Source organism: Aedes aegypti, chromosome 2 (assembly GCF_002204515.2).
Source record: "Aedes aegypti strain LVP_AGWG chromosome 2, AaegL5.0 Primary Assembly, whole genome shotgun sequence".
Lineage (NCBI taxonomy): Eukaryota > Metazoa > Arthropoda > Insecta > Diptera > Culicidae > Aedes > Aedes aegypti.
In genome coordinates, this window is record NC_035108.1 from 401,101,499 (window position 1) to 401,115,219 (window position 13,721).

At 43.7% G+C, this 13,721-nt stretch overlaps 1 pseudogene; it reads right to left on the bottom strand.

Moving 5' to 3' along the window:
• Window positions 1-6,769: 6,769 nt before the first annotated feature.
• On the bottom strand, window positions 6,770-10,882 carry LOC110675221 (annotated as a pseudogene).
• Window positions 10,883-13,721: the final 2,839 nt, after the last annotated feature.

The following is a 13,721-nucleotide window of genomic DNA, read 5'->3' on the forward strand; positions in this document are numbered from 1 at the left end:
TAATAATTCTATTTCATTCACTTATAATTGAACTAGATGAATCACAGGTATTCAAAATCATAAAGATTGAGCCGTCGCATGCCTAGTTTTGGTACAAAAACGTAAATATCGCACAGTACGGGTATCATATTTCTGAAACTCAATCCCGTTAAAAAATATCTTTTATCTTACGAAAATAAATGCTTAAAATTAGGTAATTAGGAAGCACATTCGTAAAACCGCTGTTGGTGAGCCAAGAACACCACCATGAGCTTCAAGGAATGTGAAAAACCTTGAACACGTTAGCACTGATTTTTCTCAGTCGGTGATAATGATTGTTTTCAAATCGTTCTGAATAGTCAGTAAAATACGATCAAAACAATCATCACTCGGAAAGAAAAAGTAATGCTGACTTGTTCAATTCATTCATTCCAAGGTACATGTGTCATGCACGATTTAAGAGGAAAATAACCATCATCGTTTTACAAATTTTCAAAACCAGTTATTTTGCTCAAAATTGAAGCAGTGCTCAAGAAAATCTATCATTGCATTGAACTTACTATATGTAATGCAATGATAGATTTTCATGGGATTTTTTTTTTTAATTTTACGAAAAACTGGTTTTTCTATTTTGATAATTACTGATGATTAAATGATGGAGTCTTGAGCCTTAACTATCATCGGGTTGGGATGGGTTGTACGATCTTTGGTCATTTTTTGTAATTTATTTCCTAAAGCAACATGTTAGCTGTTAATAATTAATGATTTCATAGATTTATTATGTTTGTTTCCCGTTCACTAGGGCTTGGAAAAATAATGTCAATGTGTGTTTTTTATAGCATATATATACAAAAAACCGTTATTTTTGGGTACTGTGGAGAACAAATCTCGATCAAACAATATATAAACTTACTTACTTTACTTTACTTTTGCTGGCGCTACGTCCTTCAAGACATGACCTGCGCCACAATGTTACGCCAACTAACTCGGTCCATGGCTGCTAACCTCCAATTCCTCGATCGCCCCACACTTCCAAGATCCTGCTCCACTTGGTCAAACCACCTAGCTCGTTGCGCTCCCCTTCGTCTTGTACCGGCCGGATTTGAGTTGAACACCATTTTTGCAGGATTGTTGTCCGGCATTCTCACAACGTGTCCCGCCCATCGTACCCTTCCAGCTTTGGCGACTTTCGTGATACTGGGTTCACCGTAGAGTTGCGCAAGCTCGTGGTTCATTCTTCTCCTCCATACGCCGTTCTCACATACTCCGCCGAAGATCGTCCTAAGCACACGTCGTTCAAAAACTCCTAGCGCTTGCAGGTTCTCTTCGAGCATTGTCCACGTCTCATGCCCGTAGAGGACTACCGGTCTTATTAGCGTCTTGTACATAGTACACTTAGTACGGAAGTGAAGTTTACCAGACCGCAAGGTCTTGTGGAGTCCATAGTAAGCACGACTTCCGGCGATGATACGTCTTCGAATTTCTCTGCTGCAGTTGTTATCCGACGTTATCAATGATCCGAGGTAGACGAATTCGTCCCCCACCTCGAACTCATCCCCGTCGATCGTCACGCGTCTGCCTATGCGAGCTCTATCGCGCTCGGTTCCTCCAGCCAGCAGATATTTCGTCTTCGACGTATTTACCTTCAATCCAACCCGATCTGCTTCACGTTTCAGCCTGGTATACTGTTCAGCAACCACCTGGAACGTTCTTCCGACAATGTCCACGTCGTCAGCGAAACAAATGAACTGGCTGGATTTATTGAAGATCGTGCCCCGCATGTTGAAGCCCGCCCGTTTCATAACACCTTCTAGCGCAATATTGAACAGGAGGCAAGAAAGACCATCGCCTTGTCGAAGTCCTTTGCGTGTTTCAAACGGGTCCGATAAAGCACCCGATATCTTCACACAGCACTGCACACTATCCATCGTAGCTTGGATCAGTCTAGTCAGTTTCCCGGGAAAACCGTTCTCGTCCATAATCTTCCATAGCTCTTCGCGGTCGATGGTATCATAGGCCGCTTTGAAATCGATGAATAGGTGGTGCGTAGGGACTTGATATTCGCGACACTTTTGGAGGATCTGCCGCAACATAAAGATTTGGTCTGTCGTCGATCGACCGTCCACAAATCCGGCTTGATAACTTCCAACAAATCTGCTTGCCAGTGGCGATAGACGGCGGAAGATGATCTGGGAAAGCACTTTATAGGCTGCATTAAGAATGGTGATCGCTCGATAGTTCTCACATTCTAACTTGTCACCCTTTTTGTATATTGGGTATATTATTCCCTCCTTCCACTCCTCCGGTAGCTGTTCTGTATCCCAGATCCTGGCTATCAATCGGTGCAGACAAGTGGCCAACCTGTCCGGGCCCATTTTAATAAGTTCCGCTCCAATACCATCCTTTCCAGCTGCTTTGTTGTTCTTGAGCTGTTTGATAGCATCCTTAACTTCACCTATTGTGGGAGTTGGCACGTCTCCCTCATCCGCCGTACTGATGAAGCCATTCCTCCTGCTGTCTTGATCTTCCTCCTCCGCGCCGTTTAGGTGTTCATCGTAGTGCTGCTTCCACCTTTCAATCACCTCACGTTCGTCCGTCAAGATACCACCATCCTTATCCCGGCACATTTCGGCTCGCGGCACAAAGCCTTTGCGGGATGCATTTAGTTTCTTGTAGAACTTACGTGTTTCTTGAGAACGATACAACTGCTCCATCTCTTCGCACTCCAACTCTTCCAGGCGGCGCTTTTTATCCCGGAATAGATGGGTTTGCTGTCTTCGCTTCTGTTTGTATCGTTCCACGTTTTGACGGGTGCCTTGCTGCAGCATCATCGCCCGCGCTGCATTCTTCTCGTCCAAAACCGTCTGACACTCCTCGTCGAACCAACCGTTCCGTCGATTTGCTTCCACGAACCCAATGGCACCTTCCGCTGCGTTGTTTATGGCTGCTTTGAGACTACTCCAGCAGTCCTCAAGAGGGGCTTCGGTGAGCTCTCCCTCTTCCGGCAACGCTGCCTCAAGGCTTTGCGCGTATTCAGTTGCGACTTCGGGTTGCTTGAGTCGCTCCAGATTGTACCGGGGCGGGCGTCGGTACCGAATGTTGTTCACAACGGAGAGTCGTTGGCGCACTTTAACCGTCACAAGGTAGTGGTCCGAATCGATGTTTGCGCCGCGATAGGTTCTGACGTCGATAATGTCCGAGAAGTGCCTTCCATCAATCAAAACGTGGTCGATTTGTGATTCAGTCTGTTGGGGTGATCTCCAGGTGTACCGATACGGGAGGCTGTGCTGGAAGTAGGTACTACGTATAGCCATGTTTTTGGAGGCGGCGAAATCAATCAGTCTAAGGCCGTTTTCGTTCGTAAGCTGGTGTGCGCTGAACTTCCCTATAATCGGTCTAAATTCCTCCTCCTGGCCAACCTGAGCGTTGAGATCTCCGATAACGATTTTGACATCATGGCTTGGGCAGCCGTCGTATTCACGTTCCAGCTGCGCGTAGAAAGCGTCCTTATCGTCATCGTCACTTGCTAGGTGAGGGCTGTGCACGTTGATTATGCTGATATTGAAGAAACGGCCTTTGATCCTCAACTTGCACATTCTGTTGTCGATTGGCCACCACCCAATCACGCGCCTCTGCATTTCGCCCATCACGATAAAAGCTGTGCCCAGCTCATGTCTATTGCCGCAGCTCTGGTAGATGGTATAACCATCCCTATACGTATGTACCGTCGACCCTTTCCAGCAAACCTCCTGCAGCGCTACGATGTCGAACTTGCGGACCCTCAATAATTCGGAAAGAATGCGGGTACTTCCCAAGAAATTGAGAGACTTACAGTTCCATGATCCGAGTTTCCAATCGTTAGTCCGTTTTCGATGCCTGGGTCTATGCCGATTGTTCCGGTCCGAATTTACATTGTATGCTTCCTGTACTGATGATTTTTACGGCTGGCTTGTAAGGCCTGCACCAACCCCCTGTCTCGCCGGAGGATCATCGTGCACAGCACTGTTTAGAGTCCCACACTGGCACTAGGACGATGATCAGCCGCTCCTAACATGGAGAACAGACGCTGTTTTGAGCCGTCCCTAACATGGAGAACAGACGCTCTGATAAGCTACACCCTCAGAAGAGAGGAGCCCCCCTTCCCTGTCAGCATACGACCAAGGTTCCACCAGGGTTGGTTACCCGATCTTCCCTACGGTTACTCGTATCCCAGGTGGCACCACGGGGAGGTAGGGATAGGAGTTACTGGACAAGAGGCTGAGGACCACAAATGGGGTCTATTTTATACCTGCAGGTACGCGAAGTACCAATGGTACGCATTGTCCAGTCATTTACCACCCATATATAAACTTAATTTAATCTAATTGGCGTGTACGACAAACGTTAACAGAATAGAATTTGCTTTCAATATGTGATAATGACAAGTGATTTTGATTTATGAGTATTGAGTTATGATTTTTCAAACCTTAAAATAAGCCATAAAACACATTTTCAACTTGAAGCAAAGTGGAATCTCTATCAAATGAGCTGAAAATTTGACCAGACATTGTTCTTAGCATGAAAATTCAGAATACTGCTTGACCGGAAGATTTCCAGACATTCTTTCAAAAATGAACAGGTCTAGTCTGGATAATAGCTGTTCCAACCATGTAACCAACTATTTATGTAAAGTAAGTTTACTTGAGCAATTATTTAAGATGAAACATCTAGGAATCCAAAGATGACCGCCACAATGACCGACTTGCGCCCCTAATCACGTTCTCAAAGGCACTAAACTGGAGAAATAGTTGGCAAACGTCTTCGGGATGATTCAAATATTACGTAATGCAAAATTTGCCAATTCTAGACCCCCTCCCTCCTCCACGTAACAGCTTTTGTATGATTTTTTTTTTTAAATTTTTGTATGGATCGTAACACTACGGAAGACCCCTCCCTCCCCCTGTTGCGTTACGTAATATTTGAACGATCCCTTCGATCTTCCTATTTTAAGATTTCTGCTAGTGCACAACGCCCAAATAAAAAGTACACTGTTGTTCAATGCTTTCTTTGCGAGAATTGTGCCTCTGAAGTTTCAGAGCATAAGTTGATTCCAAACTGTTTCACCTTAAATGGATGCCCGATCGTTGCGCGGATGGCAGCTCTTTGATTTTCATGTCACGGTTTTTTCTCGGTACCGCGATATTTTTGATTCAGCAGATTGTGCTATGCAACCCGACACTTATTTCGAAGTACGTATTGTGAAGTGAAAATAGTGGATTTATCAACTCCTGGGACATTGGCAGTACTCCAGATGCCATAATTGAGTATGATATCTAACATGAGTCTCTGTACGTGCCATAAATTCTTTTGTTCTTTTGACTTTTACTGTGCGCCGTTTGTTGTTGCTGTCTCACTCTCTCTCACGGACAACTTGAAAACAGGGCGCACAGTCGAAGTCAAACGTTTTATAGCATGCATAGGCTCATAGAAACGTATCGTAATCTCTCTGGACGCAAGGGTCCGAAGAACGTAAAGCGATGGATTGATTGTTGAAAATGTATAGGTTTGTGGTTTTTACGAATATTCCGACGTACTTAGCGAAATTATGGTATAGAGCTTAGTGACAGTTGAACACACGAACACTTGCATACGCTGCATCGAACACACTTGCATCATACACAGTTTGTTTTTGTTTTCCTCAACGAAACTTGCACACACTTTCCAGACGCATCAAAATGCATATGGAAATATTACCCAATTTCAAATATTTACACCCAAGTTCTGGGTGTTTTCCAAGACAGAGTGCATATTGTTTTCCTCTAAGATTTGCGACCACATCTACACTAGGGCACCCATACCATTGAACGTGATAACCACTATGGAGAATTGTGTTCGTTGGCATGTAGACTATTTTATCGCTTGGTTCCCTGCGGTATTACAAATATCATCTCTGAAATTGGAACGGTTGGGTGATCCGGTGAGTTTGTTCCATTTTATTCAATGCATTTACTTTTAAAAAGCTATCGACAAACCGTATTAACTGCAACGGTTTTCTTTTATTCATAAATTTGTGTATCGCCGGTTTGGTTTTACTAAAATCAAATTGCTCGCGCCTGCGTTTTTCTACGATTTTTAGTTTTGTTTCTTTTTTCTTCAGTTTGCTACCATTTTTGCTTTTCTCCGTTTGTTTTTTTAGTTTTTTTGTTTTTCTTTGCAATAATACGATATGATACAATGCGATATGATACAAATGAAGCCATATCATGAAGAGAGATGATGAGGCATTTTCTCTCTATGTTAAAAACTATCGAAAGAGCTTCTATTCTGCAAGGTTTCTGTAGTTCAAATTATTTGAATATCTCGAATTACAGATCAGATAAAATCAATACCCGGACACCTAAGCTGTTACAAATTTTTGAATCCTTTTTCAAATATGATTTTTTACGGTGCGATTAATATTTTATCGTTTTAGCATCGATGACATACCAGATGATTCTGAAAGTAATTAACTTTCCTTTAAAAGTTACGTTTTTATTATGAAAATTGATTAAATAATGAAACATGTCTTGTCTTGAAATCCGGACATCTGAAGTGAATGTTGTCTTTAAATCCGGACACTCTTGTTAATGAATATACTCAGACCGGATTTTGATTCACCACGGTATAACTTCTATAACTGTTGATTTATTAGAACTAAAAATGACTATACATGTTTTTATAATGCAATTATTCAAGAGATATTGGAAGTAATTTGGTAGAGATGAATTTCTTACAGATCTTCATCATTTTTCAATCCCTAGAAAGAGTGGAATCAACCGCACAATGAACGGCGGCTCCGAATTCTTGACTGGTACAAGGTATTTTGTTGGCGTAACGAGAACAGCTTCCGGTAGCGCTTGTGGTGGTATCTTACCAACATGATGCGGATCTTAGAGTCGTGGAACTGCTTGATATAAACACGACGGGTCTTAGAGGTTTTCACCGATTCGACCTTGATGATTTGGATGGAGTGGGCACGACTATGGTGACGCGAAGTCGTTTCACTGTAGCACGTTTTGCGTACCGGAGTGGAAATCGGATGTCAGTCAGATGCCAAAGTTCATGACGCGCAGCGGAGGCTTCTCCAGGATGCGCTTGACCGAAACGATTTCACCGGTGGTCTTTTTGAGCTTACGCAGCTGCAGCAGGAAGTACCAGAAACAACACTTGGTCACAATGTACAAACCTTGAACAGCGGAGAGTTCCTTCCCTTCTCTGGCAGCTTACGCACTTCTTAAGCTTTCATTTTGAGTGCGCTTTTCGAAGTAGTGGGTACCGCTAACGAAAATGCACCAAATTTAATAAAATATGAACTGAGTTCAAACGATTACAAATTCTTGTTATTGGCTGGGTGGCTAGATTATAGAATCGTCATTTGTCAACGATCACAGTCAAAAAAGAAATATTTCTTTTGCCATAATTACGCAGAACCTTAGTTACGCAGCTTTAAGTGAACACCCTTAGTATTACTTAACACGTCCTTCTTTCTGACTACCGCCCCCTATGGAAACGGCTTAATGTGTTGTTCGAATAACAGCCCGGCTTTCAGTTTCAGTTACAAACATAGTTAGTAGGATCAAAGTATTCAAAGGTTCATCAGGTATTTCGTCGATCTTTGCTTTAAGGTCATTTAAAACCATAGGTAGGACTATCCTTTGACTGTCACATCCACTGATTAAATGTGCCATTTTTATAATCGTTTGGTGGTATCTGGTATTGTCTTCTACTTTTTGTTCTATACATGGCGTTGCGTCCCAGCTGGGGCATAACATGACGTAGTTTTGCACTGTCCGTATTTGACAGAAGCAATCTTGAGTTCTTTAAGGGAAAACTATATTTGTCCATGATCTTCTATAGCTGAAAATATAGTCGTATGAGACCCTGGAATCGATAAGCTCATATAGCGTTAGCGTTGTTACGATATACACTCCCGTGCAAAAGTTTGGGTTCACCCCCTCAAAAACATACAAAAGTGTTCTGTCCATATCTCTGTGATTACACGTCCAAACCCAAACTTTTGCACGATACACCATACTTAGGGGTGAACCCAAACTTTTGCACGATGACTTGACTGACTGTTTCATTGATTTCGAATACTTTCAGATTTTTCCGCCAAAATTTCGTGGCGTTTCTTCAAAGAATATAAGTTTACGATTCTAATGACACTTTGATTGAAAATTTTGGTCGACCCAATCCTGAGGAAATTAGATATGATTTTTCAGTGTGTTTTTTGAAAAATGTCACAACTTTAAGTAAAAATTTAGTATACAAAGTTCAAAGAATGTTTTTGGAAAAATACATACGAAGTAAGAATAACTCTTTGCCTTTCGAATGCGACTTAGAGAGTTTCAATTGGACGTGTAATCACAGAGATATGGACAGAACACTTTTGCATGTTTTTTAGGGGGTGAACCCAAACTTATGCACGGGAGTGTACTTCGTAGATTGGATACTAGCAACATTCATGTGTAATTTGATAATTTAACCCAGACTGCTTTCAGGAACAAGGCTGGGGAGTAAACCTTGGCCCAATCTTGGACAATATTACCAAAAGCATGAATATTGCTATTCCCGGCCACGCCCATCTGAAGATTTATGAAAAAGTTACACGTCTTCTCAGTGAGAATCGAACTCACGACTCCCCGATTTCTAGTTGGGGCGCGTTACCACTACGCCATGAGAGGACTCATGAAAGCAGAAGTTAACCTGAATTCGATTTCAGCTCAATAATCACGTGGTCCTTTTTCGCAAAGTGCACCTCTTTCGGAAGAATTAGATGCCCATCCAAACACGTTCATGAGTTCTCTCATGGCGTAGTGGTAACGCGCCCCAACTAGAGATCGGGGAGTCGTGAGTTCGATTCTCACTAAGAAGACGTGTAACTTTTTAGCAAATCTTCACATCAATTTGTCCATCTAATCCAATTGCAAATTATTGAGTCGATGCCGGTTATGGACCCTTTGCGTATTATGGACCCCCTACAGAAAAACATAAAATTAACACTCAAAGCAACCTTATTCCTATGAAAATCCACCGGGGGAACTTCGATTGCATTGTTATTCGGCAGTTTCAGGCAAAATATGTGGTTTGTAGCGCATAAATACAGATATTTGAACAGTTTTGTAAATGAAACCACACAAGAGGGTCCATAGTACGCATTTCCAGGTGGGTCCATAATAGGCACGTCGGCAGTGAGCCGGATTACATGGGAATCAAATGGAGGGTCCATAATACGCAACGTCAAATTTGTAAACAATCCTATTATGGACCCCGGGAGGGTCCATAATAGACATTCGGACAACAGTTTTCCAAATGTATATTTCTCTGGGAAAATCGTATGATTTTGTATGTTGCATGGGTGTACTGTAAAGTAAAGACATTGAACTTGTTATAAGTCTCCACAAAACGTATATCCGCCTGATATATAATTGCGGAAAGGCGTCGAGAATGAATTTCAGCTACTAAGGGGTCCATTACTAGCATTGACACCCTATATGTAATGTTTAGCTTTTCGGTAGTTGTTAAACTTCCACTCGGCTGGTTAGCCGTAAACCACGATTCATAAATAAAAACAAGTATTTAAAATCAAGCGCCAGCTGGATCACGGCACCAATACAAATCACTATTTATATTTCCTACATACCATTTCTTTCCACTAAATCTTTTGATAACTACAATAATTAAATACAATGAATAAGCAGAGAAATACATTTAGGACGGCAGCGAAAACTTTTCACGTCCGATTTTTAGCATCGAATCGATAAGCTCATATAGTTTAGCTTAGCTTAGCTTAGACTGACTACACATATCAATGGTTGCTATTCCATGATTGACCGAAGTCAGTGAAAATGCACAAAGAATCAACAAGAGGTTCGACTGGGATTGGCCATAATCTTCTTCAGTGTGCATAATTCAGTGCCTCTATTTATACAGGGTCAATAACGGCGCCGGTTACGTCCTTGCAGTCAGGTAGGATTAGAGGAAGGAATGTTAGTGAGTAACCTTTGTTATTTGGAGACCGTGTTTGCCTCTGCATCTCCACAAAGGTTACTGGGAGGGATGTTTGTTAATGGGGAGGATCGTTGGGTCACAGGATTCACTTTGATAAGTGATTAGACCATGATAAATAATTTGACGCGAGCAAAGGATCAAACACTATTACCTGCTTCGCGAATTAGCATCGAATCGATAAGCTCATATAAAACACAAACTTAAAAAGTTCTTTGTAATGAAAATCGAAAAAGCAGTGTTTGCTAGGTAAACCTGGTTGAACAAAAGTTCATTTTGTTTTGTGCAGTATTGATATTTGAGTTTCTAAAATTTCCAAACAGGAGAAATTTTATGCTACCTCTGTCTCCTCATCAGTCATAACCTCAAATCTAGCCCATGATTCAAACAGCTCAATTTTGCCCGCATGGAACAATTTTTTGCTTATGATCAAGCAAACAATAATCTGCTCCAAGTGCACACTCACCCGAACTGATGGGGCTGCTTTCGATGCACAAATTTCTGATTGTATCGGTCCACATTTGCAAAATTGAACGCAAACAAAAGCTTAAGCCTCCCTTTCATCGGCAGCCGAGTAGCGTGAAAAATAGCAAAAACAAACATCGAAACCATTGCAATCCGAACGAAAACGCTTTTCCGGCAAACCAGCTCGAATAATTGCGGGTAAATCTATGGGACTATTCCGCTACACAATACTGTGCAATGCATCTCTATTACACTCTGTTAGCCGTGCCCAGAATGCACGACCCGAGTTGCAATTTTCCACATCCATTTAATTTGGTTTTTTAATCTATTTGAAGTTCCCATTCCCCTTACTCCCTCGCTTCTCCTGATAGGAATGAGAATGCCACTTCCTTCCGTCCTTGCCCAGCGTCATCGCTAGAACACGTGGTATCCGAATAGAAACCAAGTCGCGATAGTCCGGACGTTCTGCTACCGCATCCGAGCGACCTGCTTTTCACAGTCCGTTATGTCATTATTTGATTGTCATCGGTCTTTTCTTCCGCCTTGAATGTTTCCGTGTCGCTGAGCTTTCCGACATCTCCCCCGCTCTCTCTTCGTTGACAAAATTAAACAAAACACCCACAGAGACACTATGGCTATGCCCCTTGTACACAAGACGAGACTGTCTGCGGTAGCTGTTTGGTGGAGCTACGATGCGAGGCCGAGTCAGACGGAGACCCATTCAATTACAAGTTGATCGTTTTCTAGTTATGCTCTGCCTCCCAAAGCCATCATAAGTTGACTGCATTACGGGGGGTGGAGGGTATTCTATTCACCGGACATCGATTCTATCCATTCGTTCGTTACTTTATGAACATGACGATGAAGACTACTGCTGATGGAAAAGTAGTCACCGAGAGTCACATATATGGATTCTTTCGGTCTGCAATCGGTTGAACAGATACAGCATTCATTACTTCGATAGGCAGCAAGTTATTAACTTTCGTTTGGCAGACTATTTTCACCACCTGTGCCTTTCGTAACCTATTCTATAACTATTTCCGCTTGTTCGATCAATGTAAATAGGATTGTGTGAGCTTACCTGTGTAAGGCAAACCCTCCACTAGGGACGTTAATGAAAAGACGGAATGAAAATAATACCTGGCACTGGAAGTAGTGATTTTATGCATCAGATTTGACTACAAATATCGTGTTGTTTGTGTTCCGTACGGAACGAGCCGTAAAAGAGTTAGATTGAAACTTCCTGGATGTTCTCGCCTCATCTGCCAACTAGTCGCAAAACACACGCTTTAGTCCCCGCTTTCAATTCCCGACTCGTGGCACTCACCAGAGTGCAGTCCCCAACACTACCCACCCTGCCTACGCCTCTGTGGTCGAGAGTTCCCACAGTGAGTGAATGAGTTCGAAGAACACCGTGAGTGACCGAGTGAGTTCCATACCATCAGTGAGTACCAGCCGTCATTGTGATCCAGAAACATCGAGAATGTTCCACGCACATATGGAACACGTGCCATGCGAACCTTCTAGAATACGAAAGAGCGACTATAAATACCGAACCGCTCCGCACTAGGAGTCAGTATTGTTTTAACCACCGCGAGTATACTATCGACCGAAAGTGAAGTAAAGTGAAAGTATAGTGAACAGTAGTGTAACTAGTGAACAGTGTAGTCTAGTGAAGTGCAATAAAGTGTACTGTGGACTAGCAGAATTAGTGGTGTTGTTCCTTTCATTCCGAAAAATACAGTCCACCCCGACCCGACCGGAGTTGGCCACGGTTAACGCGCCAACATAGTGGTCCTTCGAACCGGATCCAGCGCCGCCCGCCGTAGGAAAGGAATCGACACATCCGCCGCTCGACGAGAGCTATTCCGGCACGCTTGCGTGGTGACCCAGACCAGAGCGTGTATTCCAAGGAAGATTCTACTAGTCATCGCCGCCGACACGTCCGCTTGGTGCCTTCACCAAGACGTGTACCACCCGCCCGAGGAAGTGATCAACCACCGCCACCGCTCATCGTGAGAATTTCCGGCACGTTTGCCTGGTTGTGCGCCCAAACGTGTATTTTCGAGAGGAGTTGGTTGCTCACTATTGCCGCCAAATCCGACACGTTCCCGTGGGTTCCAAACCACAACGTGTAGCTGTTCACTATCGTAGCCGCTTATCCGACACGTTGCGCGGTACCAATACCGGGACGTGTTTCACCGAAGAGAGTGGTATCCGTTTCGCCGTCCAATCCGACACGTTCCAGTGGTGCTGTGACCACAACGTGTACTGCAAGAGGAGCCAGCCGCCCATTTATCCGACACGTCTGCGTGGTGCTTGGACGTGCATCCGTCACCGTGTTTGTTCGACACCCGCTAAACGCCGAAGAATCCCTACTCAGAGTGACTGTTTCGACCCGACACGAATCCCAAAGCCATGGACTTCCGAATTCCATCAGGAGACGCTATGCAGCAGAATTGCATGCCAAAAATGAGATCCGCTACTGAGCCGAACGATCAGGACGCCGCTATGATCGCCCGAAACACCGATTGGAAGACAACCGTTAATCCGACCATGTTGAACGAGTTTTCGTCGCTATCACGCCTCCAAACTCACGTGAGCCTGAAGCTAGAGCGAGTGCAAAGCGCACTTGCTGCCGCCAAAGATCCGGTGAGCCTACCGCGACTCAGGACGTATTTGAAAAACATTGAGGACGCTTACGCCGAGTTCTGCGACGTACATAGCAAGGTGATAACGACCGTTCCAGACACCGCTCTACAACGCCAGGAGGAAGTATTCGCCGATTTCGAAGACCGATTCAATGTTGTACGCACGACGATCGAAGACCTGACAGTCGCCCAAGGAAAAAGTCCCGCCAGAGGTCCGAAGCCACAACAACAACCGTTCAACGACCCGATCCGTGCTGTCGATGAATATCGCGCCGACTGGACAAAGCTTTACTTCCTAGCGCCCGTAGTACAGGAGAAGCCAAAGAAGATGAATTGTGAAAACCCGCAGGACAACCACGAACTAGCGAACCACGTACAACCGAGGAGCCATTTGATTGAGCACACAATTCGAAAGTCATCCGATCCACACCCGAAGCACTTCCAAACAACAGCAGAGGATTGTAATCGATACCAGGTTCCAGATCCAAGTCCACCAATTAAGGAAAAGCACGAAACTCAATCCAACCCAACCGATCAACAGATACTGAAGCGAGCAAACACACTGCAGTCATCGAGCAAGAGTCCAAAACAGCAACAGTT